Source organism: Arachis duranensis, chromosome 9 (assembly GCF_000817695.3).
Source record: "Arachis duranensis cultivar V14167 chromosome 9, aradu.V14167.gnm2.J7QH, whole genome shotgun sequence".
NCBI classification, from domain to species: domain Eukaryota; kingdom Viridiplantae; phylum Streptophyta; class Magnoliopsida; order Fabales; family Fabaceae; genus Arachis; species Arachis duranensis.
In genome coordinates this window covers 111,151,375-111,166,002 of record NC_029780.3, presented here as the reverse complement: position 1 = coordinate 111,166,002, position 14,628 = coordinate 111,151,375, and the positions used below count along the sequence as shown (strand labels likewise).

General features: G+C 40.7%; 1 non-coding gene across 1 annotated transcript; it reads left to right on the top strand.

Annotated features, from left to right (window-relative positions):
- Window positions 1–7,639: 7,639 nt before the first annotated feature.
- LOC127741759 (small nucleolar RNA R71) lies at window positions 7,640–7,743 on the top strand. Its single transcript, XR_008002965.1, has one exon. It is a non-coding gene; the product is annotated as a small nucleolar RNA R71 (small nucleolar RNA).
- The last annotated feature ends 6,885 nt before the right edge of the window (window positions 7,744–14,628 follow it).

The following is a 14,628-nucleotide window of genomic DNA, read 5'->3' as shown; positions in this document are numbered from 1 at the left end:
AATATAATAAAAACTAACTAAAACATACTAAAAACATACTAAAAACAATGCCAAAAAACGTATAAATTATCCGCTCATCACGTTACAACACCAAAATGCTAAAGAGAGACTTTGAGCCAAATGACCTAGTCTTACGACACAACGACATAGGGCTCCCGACACCAGGGGAAGGAAAGCTGGCAGTAAATTGGGAAGTTCCATACAGGATAAAGGAAGTAGTCGGCAACGGAGCTTATAAGCTGGAACGGCTGGAAGGTAAGGAGGTCCCGAGAACGTGGAACGCAAGAAATCTAAGAAGGTTCCACTCCTAAGAGCCAGGTTTAGTAAGGGCTGTTCTATCTTATGTTCACATTATTTTCCATTGGTCATTTACTTGGATTGCAATCTATCATGATATAATTGTTTTCAGACTACACTAACTGTTTTCTCTCATTTCAAATTTTAATACACTGTTCAAATTGTTTAAATTACTTTGCCTAGTGAAATAGTCAAATCGATAACGATACGACACCCTGGGACTAATCACCCCGAGAACCACTGAAGTTGCGAATGCTACAACAAACGGCTATTAAACAAAGCCAAATTTCAGGCGCTTAAACGAAAAAGCCACGACCCGGCTTCGTTAATTACCAACGAAACGGTAAACAAGTGCAAGCACATAGTTAATTATCTACGAAACGGTAAGAAAATAATTTATTGACTACCGACAAAGTGGTAAACCAGTCCATTAGACGAGTTCAAAAGTCTATACAAACTATTACAAGTACTATTACAAGTCAAAACAAAACAACACAAAGGTAAATCACTTCCTCGGGATGTCAACAAACTAAACATCCCGGATAGTCTTGAACGCTCCAATCACGGAGGTGTCGAAGCCGGGAGAAAGCAGTTTGACCTGGGCTTTAATCGCCTCCTCGGTACTATTTATCACCTCCCTGGACTTCTCCACTGTATCCTTATTTTTTTTCTTAGAAGTGGTGACCTCCTCCTTCAGACCGGCAGCCTCCTCCTTGGCGCTCTTGGCCGACTTTTCGGCCTCTTCAAGCTTGGCTTCCAGAGCCGTAACCTTAGTAGTATGCGAAATTGTGATTCACACTTTTCACAACCCCACATAGCTGACCAGCAAGTGCACTGGGTCGTCCAAGTAATACCTTACGTGAGTAAGGGTTGAATCCATGGAGATTGTCAGCTTGAAGCAAGCTACGATCATCTTGTAAATTTCAGTCGGGCGGATTCAAATGGTTATGAAATTTTGATAATTAACAGATAAATAAAACATAAAATAAAATAGAGATACTTATGTAATTCATTAGTGGGAATTTCAGATAAGTGTTTGGAGATGCTTTGTTGCTTCTGAACCTATGCTTTCCTATTGCTTCTATCCAATCATGCGTACTCCCTTCCATAGCAAGCTGTAAGTTGGTGGATCACCGTTGCCAATGGCTACCATCCGTCATCTCAGTGAAAATGGTCTGGCTACGGTTCTCACCACAAGGCTAATCATCTATCGGTTCTCACTTGTGTCGGAATAAGATCTATTGATCCTTTTGCGTACTGTCACTGCGCCCAACAGTCGCGAGTTTGAAGCTCGTCACAATCATCCCCTCCCACATCCTACTCGGAATACCACAGACAAGGTTTAGACTTTTTGGATCTCAGGAATGTTGTCAATTGTTTCTAGCCTATACCACGAAGGTTCTAATCTCACTGATTTGAATGCTCTGTTGTCAGGAGATGCTAGTCAAACGCATGGATCAGAGACCCAAGAGAATATACTCTAGCTAGAGTCCAATGACTACGTTGAACATCATGTAGACCGCTTGTGGTTGTCAGGCACGCGGATATTGGCTAAGCGAGTACTGAAGATAGTGGATGATTGTCACGGGTCACCCCTTCAGTCTGACTTAACTAAATTAAGTATGAGAGTATATCTTGGAGAAGAAGTAGGCATGACTTGAAGGAAAAACAATAGTACTTGCATTAATTCATGAGGAACAACAGAGCTCCTCACCTTAATCTATGAGGTGTAGAAACTCCACCATTGAAAATACATAAGAACAAAAGGTCTAGGCATGGCCGAATGGCCAGCCTCCCTAATGGCATAATAATTCGAAAACAGTGGAAGAAGACCTTGATCAAAGGATCAAAAAGTGGTCCAAAGATATCAATACAATAGTAAAAAATACTATTTATACTAAACTAGTAAACTAGATTTACAGAAAATAAGTAGATAGTGCAGAAATCCACTTCCGAGGCCCACTTGGTGTGTGTTTGGGCTGTGCTTTGAAGCTTTCACGTGTATAGGCCATCCTTGGAGTTAAACGCTAGCTTTGGTGCCAGTTTGGGCGTTTTACTCCAGAAAAGGGTCTCTGGTGGGCGTTTGAACGCCAGTTTGGGCCATCAAATCTCGGGCAAAGTATAGACTATTATACATTGCTGGAAAGCCCAAGATGTCTACTTTCCAACTCAATTGAGAGCACGCCAATTGAGCTTATGTAGCTCTAGAAAATCTACTTCAAGTGCAGGGAGGTCAGAATCCAACAGCATCTGCAGTCCTTTCTTAGCCTCTGAATTAGATTTTTGCTCAGGTCCCTCAATTTCAGCCAAAAAATACCTAAAACCACAGAAAAACACAAAAACTCATAGTAAAGACTAGAAATGTAATTTTTGCATAAAAACTAAAAAAATACTAAAAAGTAACTAAAACATACTAAAAACTACCTAAAAACAATGCCAAAAAGCGTATAAATTATCCACTCATCACAACACCAAACTTAAATTGTTGCTTGTCCCCAAGCAACTAAAAACAAAATAGGATAAAAAGAAAATAATATACAATAAATCCCAAAATATCAATGAAGCTTAGTTCCAATTAGATGAGCGGGGCTAGTAGCTTTTTGCTTCTGAACAGTTTTGGCGTCTCGCTTTATCCTTTGAAGTTCAGAATGATTGGCATCCATAGGAACTCAGAATTCAGATAGTGTTATTAATTCTCCTAGTTTAGTATGTTGATTCTTAAACACAGCTACTTATGAGTCTTGGCCGTGACCCTAAGCATCTTGTTTTCCAGTATTATCACCGGCATAAATGCCACAGACACATAACTGGGTAAACCTTTTCATATTGTGACTCAGCTTCGCTAGAGTCCTCAGTTAGAGGTGTCCAGAGTTCTTAAGTACACTCTTTTGTTTTGGATTACGACTTTAACCACTCATTCTTAAGCTTTTCACTTGGACCTTCATGACACAAGCACATGGTTAGGGACAGCTTGAATTAGCCGCTTAGGCCAGAATTTTATTCCTTTGGGCCCTCCTATCCATTAATGCTCAAAGTCTTGGACTCTTTTTACCCTTGCCTTTTAGTTTAAAGGGTTATTGGCTTTTTGCTCTTGCCTTTTGGTTTAAAGAGCTATTGGCTTTTTCTGCTTGCTTTTTCTTTTTCTTTATTTTTTGCCTTTTTCTCTTTTTTTTTTTGCAAGCTTTGTGTTTTTCACTGCTTTTTCTTGCTTCAAGAATCAATTTCATGATTTTTTAGATTATCAATAACATTTCTCTTTTTTTCATTATTCTTTCAAGAGCCAACAATTTTAACATTCATAAACTTCACTATCAAAAAATATGCACTGTTCAAGTATTCATTCAAAAAACAAAAAGTATTGCCACCACATCAAAATAATTAAACTAATTTCAAGATAGAATTTGAAATTCATGTACTTCTTGTTCTTTTGCAATTAGAAACATTTTTCATTTAAGAAAGGTGAAGGATTCATGGGACATTCATAGCTTCAAGGCATAGACACTAGACACTAATGATCATGTAATAAAGACACAAACATAGACAAACATAAAGAATAAAAATCAAAAAATAGAAAAACAAATAACAAGGAAATTAAAAAACGGGTCCACCTTAGTGATGTCGGCTAGTTCTTCCTCTTGAAGATCATATGGAGTACTTAAGCTCCTCAATGTCTCTTCCTCGCCTTTGTTACTCCTCCCTCATGGCTCTTTGGTCCTCTATAATTTCATAGAGGATAATGGAGTGCTCTCGGTGCTCCATCCTTAGTTGCTCCATGTTGGAACTCAAATCCCCTAAAGAGGTATTGAGTTGTTCCCAATAGTTGTGTAGAGGAAAATGCATCCCTTATGGCATCTCAGGGATTTCTTGATGAGGGACTTCCTCATGCGCTTGTTGAGGTCCATGAGTGGGCTCTCTTGTTTACTCCATCCTATTTTTAGTGATGGGCTTGTCCTCTTCAATGAGGATGTCTTCCTCTATGACAATTCCGGCTAAATTGCACATGTGACAGATGAGATGAGGAAAGACTAACCTTACCAAAGTGGAGGACTTGTCAGCCATTTTGTATAAATCTAGAGGTATGATCTCATGAACTTCCACTTCCTCTCTAATCATGATGCTATGGATCATGATAGCTCGATCCACAGTTACCTGGGATCGGTTGCTAGTAGGAATGATAGAGCGTTGGATGAACTCTAACCACCCTCTAGCCATGGGTTTGAGGGCAAGCCTTCTCAGTTGAACTGGTTTGTCTTTGGAGTCTCTCTTCCATTAGGCTCCTTCCACACAGATGTCCATGAGGACTTGGTCCAACCTTTGATCAAAGTTGACACTTCTTGTGAAAGGATGAAGATCTCCTTGCATCATTGGTAAGTTGAATGCCAACCTTACATTTTCCAGACTGAAATCTAAGTATTTTCCCGAACCATTTTGAGCAAATTCTTTGGGTTTGGGTTCATACTTTGATCATGTTTCTTAGTGATCCATGCATTAGCATAGAACTCTTGAACCATTAAGATTCTGACTTGTTGGATAGGGTTGGTGAGAGCTTCCCAACCTCTTCTCCGAATCTCTTGTCGGAACTCCGGATATTCGCCCTTTTTGAGCTTGAAGGGGACCTCGTGGATCACCTTCTTCTTGGCCACAACTTCATAGAAGTGGTCTTGATGGACCTTTGAGATGAGCCTCTCCATCTCCCATGACTTGGAGGTAGAAGCAATTGCCTTCCCTTTTCTCTTTCTAAAGGTTTCTCCGGCCTTAGGTGCCATAAATAGTTATTGAAAACAAAAAACAAAGCTTTTTCCAACACCAAACTTAAAAGGTTTGCTCGTCCTCGAGCAAAAGAAGAAAGAAAGGAGTAGAAGAAGAAGAAATAGAGGAGATGGAGGTGTGTGGTGAATTCGGCCAAGGGGGGTTAAGGTGTGTGAGATGGGTTGGGTTTGGGAGGGAATTGGTTTGAATTTGAGTGGGTGGGAGTAGGTGGGTTGTATGATGGGAAATAGTGGATGGATGTGAGTGGTGAAGAGGTTATGGGGAAGAGGGTAGGATTTGATAGGTGAATGGTGTTTGGGGAAGGGTGTTATAGAAAGGTGTGAAGAGGAGTGAGAATGAGTTGGGGTAGGTAGGGATCCTGTGGGGTCCACAAATCCTGAGGTGTCAAGGATTTCTCATCCCTGCACCTTTCTGGCATTTAAACGCCCTCTGTGTGGCATTTCTGGCATTTAAATGCCAGGTTGATGCCTATTTCTGGTGTTAAATGCCAGTCTGGCTGCCAGTTCTGGCGTTTAACGCCCAGAATACTGGCAGACTGGGTGTTAAACGCCCATTCTGCTATCCTTACTGGTGTTTAACACCAGCCAGATGCCAGACAACCTTTTCTGGCATTAAACACCAGTCTGTGTGCCATTTCTGGTGTTTAACACCCAAAATGGTGCCAGACTGGGCGTTAAATGCCCTCTTTGCTAGCCTTACTCGCGTTTAAACGCCAGTAAGCTCGCCCTCCAAGGTGTGCTATTTTTTTGCTGTTTTTTATTCCTACTTTAATTCTGCAGCTATTTTTGTGACTCCACATGATCATCAACCTAAAGAAGACATAGACTAACAATGGAAAATAAAATGAAAGAGTAATTAATATAAATAAATAAAATTGGGTTGCCTCCTAACAAGCGCTTATTTAATGTAAATGGCTTGACAGGAAGCTCTTAAAGAGCTTCACAGATGCTCAGAGCATGGTTGTGGCCTCTCAACACCAAACATAGAAGTTGAGTGTGGGGGCTCTGTCTGACTCTGTATTGAGAGAAACTTTTCATGCTTCTTCTCTATGTTTACAGAAGAAGATCATTGAGTCTTGAACACAAGGTAGTCCTCATTTAATTGAAGGACTAACTCTCCTCTGTCTACATCAATTACAGCCCTTGCTGTGGCTAGGAAGGGTCTTCCAAGGATGATGGATTCATCCTCATCCTTCTCAGTGTCTAGGATTATGAAGTCAGCAGGGACGTAAAGGCCTTCAACCTTCACTAAGACATCATCTACAAGTTCATAAGCCTGTTTCATTGATTTGTCTGTCATCTCTAGTGAGATTCTTACAGCTTGTACCTCAAAGATCCCTAGTTTCTCCATTACAGAGAGTGGCATGAGGTTGATACCTGACCCCAGGTCTCACAGAGCCTTTTCAAAGTTTATGGTGCCTATGGTACAAGGTATTAAGAACTTTTCGGGATCTGGTTTCTTTTGAGGCAATGTCTGCTGAATCCATGTATTCAGTTCATTGATGAGCAATGGAGGTTCATCCTCTCAAGTCTCATTACCAAATAACTTGGCATTCACCTTCATGATTGCTCCTAGATACTGAGCAACATGCTCTTCAACAACATTTTTGTCCTCTTCGGAGGAAGAATACTCATCAGAGCTCATGAATGGCAAAAGTAAGTTCAATAGAATCTCTATGGTCTCTGTATGAGCCTCATATTCCTTTGGTTCATCAATAGGGAACTCTTTATTGGTCAGCGGATGTCCCTTGAGGTCTTCCTCACTGGGAATCACTGCCTTTTCACTCTCTCCATGTTCGGCCATTTTGGTTATGGTAATTGCCTTGCACTCTCGTTTGGGGTTCTCTTTTGTATTGGTTGGGAGAGTACTAGGAGGAGTTTCAGTAATTCTTTTACTCAGCTGACCCACTTGTGCCTCCAAATTTCTGATGGAGGACCTTGTTTCACTCATGAAACTGAGACTGGCTTTAGATAGATTAGAGACTATGTTTGCTAAGTTAGAAAGGCTCTGCTCAGAATTCTCTGTCTGTTGCTGAGAAGATGATGGAAAAGGTTTGCTATTGCCAAACTTATTTCTCCCACCAATATTGTTGTTGAAGCCTTGTTGAGGCTTCTGTTGATCCTTCCATGAGAAATTTGGATGATTCCTCCATGAAGGACTATAGGTGTTTCCATAGGATTCTCCCATATAATTCACCTCTTCCATTGTAGGATTCTCAGGGTCATAAGCTTCTCCTTCAAAGGAGGCTTCTTTAGCACTGCCAGATTCAGTTTGCAATCCAAACAGATTCTGAGAAATCATATTGACTTGCTTAGTCAATATTTTGTTCTGAGCCAATATGGCATTTAGAGTATCAATCTCAAGAACTCCTTTCTTCTGAGTCACCCCATTATTCACAGGGTTCCTTTTAGAATTGTACATGAACTGGTTATTTGCAACCATCTCAATGAGTTCCTGGGCTTCTACAGGTGTTTTCAGATGAAGGGATCCACCAGTAGAATGATCCAGTAACATCTTTGACATTTCAGACAGACCATCATAGAATATACATATGATGCTCCATTCTGGAAACATGTCAGAAGGACATCTTTTGGTTAATTTCTTTTATCTTTCCCAAGCTTCATAGAGGGATTCACCTTCCTTCTATCTGAAGGTTTAGACGTCCACTCTGAGCTTACTCATCTTTGAGGTAGAAAGACTTTGGTCAAGAAGGCATTGACCAACTTTTCCTAAGAGTTCAGGCTTTCTTTATGTTGTGAGTCCAACCATGTCCTAGCTCTGTCTCTTACAGCAAAAGAGAAAAGCATAAGTTTGTAGACCTCAGGATCAACCCCATTGGTCTTAACAGTATCATAGATCTGCAAGAATTCAACTAAGAACTGATGAGGATCTTCTGATAGAAGTCCATGAAACTTGCAGTTCTGCTGTATTAGAGAAACTAGTTGAGGCTTAAGCTCAAAGTTGTTTGCTCCAATGGCAGGAATTGAGATGCTTCTTCCATAGAAATTGGAAGTTGGTGCAGCATAGTCATCAAGCATCTTCCTTGCATCTCTAGCATTGTTGTTGGGTTCGGCTACCATGTCTACTTCTTTTTCGAAATTTTCTGAAAGGTCTTCTCTGTGAGTGTTATGCTTTAGCTTCTCTTAGCTTCTTCTTCAGAGTCCTTTCAGGTTCAGGATCAGCTTCAACAAGAATGTTTTTATCCTTGTTTCTGCTCATGTGAAAAAGAAGAGAACAAAAGGGAGTAGTAGAATCCTCTATGTCACAGTATAGAGATTCCTTGATGTGTCAGAAGAAAAGAAAAATAGAGGAATGAGGTAGAGAGGGAATAAGAAGAATTCGAACATAGAGGGAGAGAGAGGGTTCAAATTATAAGTAAAAGAGAAGTGTTAGCAAATAAATAGAAAGAGAGGAGAGAGAGAGTTTTTTTCGAAAATTAAAATTAAAATAATTGGTTAATTAAAAAGATTTTTGAAAAAGTGGTTAGTGATTTTCGAAAATTGTAAGTGGAAAAGTGGTTAGGTGGTTTTGAAAAAGATAAGAAATAGTAATTTGTTGAAAATGATTTGAAAATAATTTTAAAAAGATGAGAAGTTAGAAAAAAAGATTTTGAAATCAAATTAAAAGAGATATGATTGAAAAAGATTTGATTTTTTTTTAAAAAAAAGATATGATTGAAAAGATATGATTGAAAAAGATTTGACTTTTTTTTTAAAAAAAGATATGATTGAAAATATATGATTGAAAAAGATTTGATTTTTAAAAAGATTTGATTTTTAAAATTGATGACTTGACTAACAAGAAATTAAAAGATATTTTTGAAAATATGAGATAAGATTAAGAAAAAGATTTTTGAAAAATTAGTTTGAAAATTTTCAAAAAAAAAAGAACATGAAGAATGAAAGTTTAAAATATGTTTGATGCAAAAAGTTATGAATTAAAACATGAAAATTTGAAAAAATTTGAATTTGAAACGAAATTATCTCCCCTGTGTCATCCTGGTGTTAAACACCCAGCATGCTATCCATTCTAGCGTTTAACGCCCAGAATGCTACCTCTTTGGGCGTTTAACGCCCAGCTAGGTACCCTGGCTGGCGTTAAACGCCAGAAATCCTTCTTTACTGGGCATTTTTCTAAACGCCCAGAATGCTGCCCATTCTGGCGTTTAGCGCCCAGAATGATAGCTTTACTGGCGTTAAACACCCAGAATGGTAGCCATTCTGGCGTTTGACGCCCAAAGTGCCTCTTTACTGGCGTTATATATATATATATTGAATTTTTAATGAAGAGAGAGAAAAACAACAAAATGAAATAAAACATGAAAATGCAAGATCAAAACAAGTAATGCATGCAAGGAAATTTTGAATGTCAAGATGAACACCAAGAACACTTTGAAGACTACGATGAACATCAAGAACATATTTTTGAAAATTTTTAAGAAAATAAAGACATGCAAGACACCAAACTTAGAACTTTTGAATGTTCAGACACTATGATTTTGAAAATGCATATGAAAAACAACATTAAATACAAAACAATTAAATCATGAGATTAGACAAAGGAAATCATCAAGAACAACTCAAAGATCACAGAAGAACACAATGCATGAATTTTTTCGAAAACTTGAGAAAATTTGAAAACATGCAATTGACACCAAACTTAGAATTTGACACCAGACTCAAACAAGAAACACAAAATATTTTTTTGGTTTTTTATGATTTTTTAAAATTTTTTTATTTTTTGTATTTTTTGAAAACTAGAAAAAAAAATTTGAAAGATTTTTGAAAAATTTTTGAAAATAAAACAAGAAGAAAATTACCTAATCTAAGCAACAAGATGAACTGTCAGTTGTCCAAACTCAAACAATCCCCGGCAACAGCGCCAAAAATTTGGTATGCGAAATTGTGATTCACACTTTTCATAACCCCACATAACCAGCAAGTGCACGGGGTCGTCCAAGTAATACCTTACGTGAGTAAGGGTCGAATCCATGGAGATTGTCGGCTTGAAGCAAGCTACGATCATCTTGTAAATCTCAGTCGGGCGGATTCAAATGGATATGAGATTTTGATAATTAACAGATAAATAAAACATAAAATAAAATAGAGATACTTATGTAATTCATTAGTGGGAATTTCAGATAAGTGTTTGGAGATGCTTTGTTGCTTCTGAACCTATGCTTCCCTATTGCTTCCATCCAATCATGCGTACTCCCTTCCATGGCAAGCTGTAAGTTGGTGGATCATCGTTGTCAATGGCTACCATCCGTCATCTCAGTGAAAATAGTCTGGCTACAGTTCTCACCGTAGGGCTAATCATCTGTCGGTTCTCACTTGTGTCGGAATAAGATCCATTGATCCTTTTGTGCACTGTCACTACGCCCAACAGTCGTGAGTTTGAAGCTCGTCACAATCATCCCCTCTCAGATCCTACTCGGAATACCACAGACAAGGTTTAGACTTTTCGGATCTCAGGAATGATGCCAATTATTTCTAGCCTATACCATGAAGGTTCTAATCTCACTGATTTGAATGCTCTGTTGTCAGGAGATGCTAGTCAAATTCATGGATCAGAGACCCAAGAGAATATACTCTAGCTGGCGTCCAATGACTACGTTGAACATCATGTAGATCGCTTGTGGCTGTCAGGCACGCGGATCTTGGCTAAGCGAGTACTGAAGATAGTGGGTGATTGTCACGGGTCACCCCTTCAGTCTGACTTAACTGAATTAAGTACGAGAGTATATCTTGGAGAAGAAGTAGGCGTGAATTAAAGGAAAAATAACAGTACTTGCATTAATTCATGAGGAACAACAGAGCTCCTCACCTTAATCTATGAGGTGTAGAAACTCCACCGTTGAAAATACATAAGAACAAAAGGTCTAGGCATGGCCGAATGGCCAGCCTCCCTAATGGCATAATAATTCGAAAACAGTGGAAGAAGACCTTGATCAAAGGATCGAAAAGTAGTCCAAAGATATCAATACAATAGTAAAAAGTGCTATTTATACTAAACTAGTAAACTAGGTTTACAGAAAATAAGTAGATAGTGCAGAAATCCACTTCCGGAGCCCACTTGGTGTGTGTTTGTGCTGAGCTTTGAAGCTTTCATGTGCATAGGCCATCCTTGGAGTTAAACGCCAGCTTTGGTGCCAGTTTGGGCGTTTTACTCCAGAAAAAGGGTCTCTAGTGGGCGTTTGAACGCCAATTTGGGCCTTCAAATCTCGGGAAAAATATGGACTATTATACATTGCTAAAAAGCCCAAGATGTCTACTTTTCAACGCAATTTAGAGCGCGCCAATTAGACTTCTGTAGCTCCAGAAAATCCACTTCGAGTGCAGGGAGGTCAGAATCCAACAGCATCTGTAGTCCTTTCTCAGCCTCTGAATCATATTTTTGCTCAGGTCCCTCAATTTCAGCCAGAAAATACCTAAAATCATAGAAAAACACACAAACTCATAGTAAAGTCCAGAAATGTGAATTTTGCATAAAAACTAATAAAAATATACTAAAAAGTAACTAAAACATACTAAAAACTACCTAAAAATAATGCCAAAAAGCGTATAAATTATCCGATCATCACTTAGCTTGGGCCGTAGAAGTGTCGCCACGAGTGGCATCGAGCTGGGACTCCAGGATTATCTCCCGCTCGGTAAGTCAGGCAACCGCTTCATCGGAGGTCTTCACCTTCCCCTCCGACTCAGCTAACTTCTCCTTCAAAGTCTTAACTTCCGACCTCAAGCTCTCGACCTCCCAAACGGATTGACGGTACTTCCCATCCAAAGTCCCAGCTCGAGTCAAAAGAGGCTCAACTTTCATAGCAATTGTCGCAACCCTTAACATACATCGGTATATCTACCGAGCCTAAGCGCCAAAATCCCCATCATGAAAGAACTCGTCTGTACCAGGCACGAACTGAGAACCAATGAAGCCCCTGGCATCAAAATTCTTCTCCATCACAGTGAGTGACCCCTCAAGACTAGAGGCTGGCTTCTGCTTGCGAGGGTTGTCGATAATCGCGACATCGGAACCTCCTCCAACCGGCTCGGCCTCAGGAGGCGCCACGCCACTACTGCTCGACCCAGTCATAACCATTGGCCCGGTAGATTTTGGTGGTGGGGGAGGAGTTGAATGCACCTCGGCATGAGGGGAAGCTGTGTGCTCGACAGAATGCGTCGCAAAGCTATCATCGCTTGCTTTAGGGAGAAATTGCGCCATTAAATCTTCAAGGTCAGTCGCTCGGCAGCCATGCTTACTAAAGTCAACAAAACAACTCGTTAGCCCGGTAATAAAAAAACAAAAAGGGGGAGAGAAGGGGGGCAACACTACGAAACGACCACTTACCCACATAGCTCCTACCCGTCTCCCGATCACCCATTAAGAGATGGGGATTGAGATTATTTTTATTAAAGATGGCCAGCAACACATCAGCGATGTTTTTGTCCCGTTGGGTCAGGCCCTTGTAGTAGGTTACCTTTGCAAAAGCGTTGGATCTGGCCCCGAAACTCCAGTAGGTCAGGATCCGCCGCTCACCCTCCAAAGTTAACCAAAAAGGATGCACTCCCTCGGCAGGTCGGACTTTGAAATACTTGTCCTTAAAATCATGAATGGAATCCTCGAAGGTCCCAAAAATCCGTCTGCCCTGGGCAACCCGGAAGGACATGAACCCCTTCTTATATCTCCCATCTTTAGAAGGGTTTGTTAAAACAAATAACCAAAGAAACACCTCCACGGAGACCGGCAAATTTAGGAATTCACAAATCATCTCGAAACAACGGATCGCGGCCCAGCTGTTCGGATGCAGCTGAGATGGGGCCACGTCACACCGATTGAGGAGGGCCATTTGAAACGGGGAGAAGGGGATGCGAACCTCCAAGATGGTAAACATGGCTTTATACATCCATATCCAGTCGGCGATCCGAGGAATGTTAAGGTTTAGATGACATGTGCGTTCGTGGTCGGCAGGAACAAACACTTCATATCGTCCCTCCTCGTCGCATCCCCCACAAAGTTGGTCGCGAAGACGGAACTTCGTAAGCTCCTCTAAGGTTATTTGTGAAGGTGTATCCTTCATGTCAGAGGTAACCCAGTCGTCTCTATCAGTACGGGGCCTCGGGATAGGAAGTTGCACCATACCTACAGTGGGGGCACCACTCAATATCAAACCATAAGGTCGGTAGGTCGGGTAAACAGGAGCTAACGCTAAACGCTACAGCAAGCCTATCTACAGTCATCACAAAGGCTAAACTACCAAAAATCTAAATGGTAACTCCCTCTAAAACCTAGCTAATGGCAGTATGAAGCAACACATACGAATCACCTAAGCGCTACTCAACACGCAAGAAGCAGAAATAATAGCAGGTATAGCAGTCATCTAATTTGAAGAAGCAGAAAACGTTCAGTGAAGGAAACATGCTTACCAGATATGTTACTTGCGAGGGAATAATGGAAAAATCTGGAAAAAGGCAATCGCAGCAGGACAGGATGCAATGCAAGATCAGCAAAACCCAGAAAGCTCAATGGAACGCGAAAATGGTTTGAAAGCAAGAGAAAGAAACGATAGGAAAACCAAAAATGAAGAGTAACAGCCATGGAGAAGCGCGAAGGTCAAGGGTAAAATGGACTTTTCCCCACGCCTTCAAATCATTCATAAATGCACTTAATTACGAGCGCGAAGAACGAGGCGACAAACGGCGCTCCCTTGAAGCGATGAAGCCCACACGCGCGTAGAAGACACGCCCCAATCATGAGCGACCGACAAAGCGACGACACACGCAAGGGAGAACAGAACGCGCAAACAACAGCGCTCACGGCCATAGCTGGGGCATTAGAGGCACTGTTACGGTCTGGTTCAGCTGGCGCATTGTCCGACCCGGCCTGGTGTATGGGACAACCCGACCTGAGCGGCCGACCTAGCAGGCGTCATACGTCTGGACCACGACCTGGATACCTGCTCCCCAGCAGCCAGCCACGTGACAGCTGAGAGAGGAAACTTCCAAGAAAGGGACCTATCCTGTGGGACCTGCCCTACCGACAATATATATGGGGATGACCCTACCCCTACTCCACGGTACGTCACTATCTCCTCACTCTTACCGCCATCTATACGGATTTTTGATTTGGTCGTCGGAATCCTTTTTGTAGGTGACTTTCCCCTTTTTTCAACATCACAAACCGTGAGGTCCCAAGATCCCAACTCTCCACTCTTTAACACGAGTCAGAGACCCATCCGCTTACCAACAACCTAGCCTAGGCCACCCACCGTCTCTCATCCCTTTTGTCCATCCAACCCGTTTGGTACCCGATTAATCAAACAAGCTTACACATGGTCTAATAAAAAAGATGATTCAGACCTTATCATAGAAAAATTGGACCGAACTTTAGCTAATAAAAAATGAATAAATATGTAACATTTTATACTTTTTTGCTACGCCATTTTAATAGCGAGAACATTTTGACTACTTTAAACATATATTTATATAATAAAAACCTTTGACTAAAAATCACGTTAACTTTTCTTTAAAAAATCGAAGATATACTTTTTCTTTGTACAAATATACG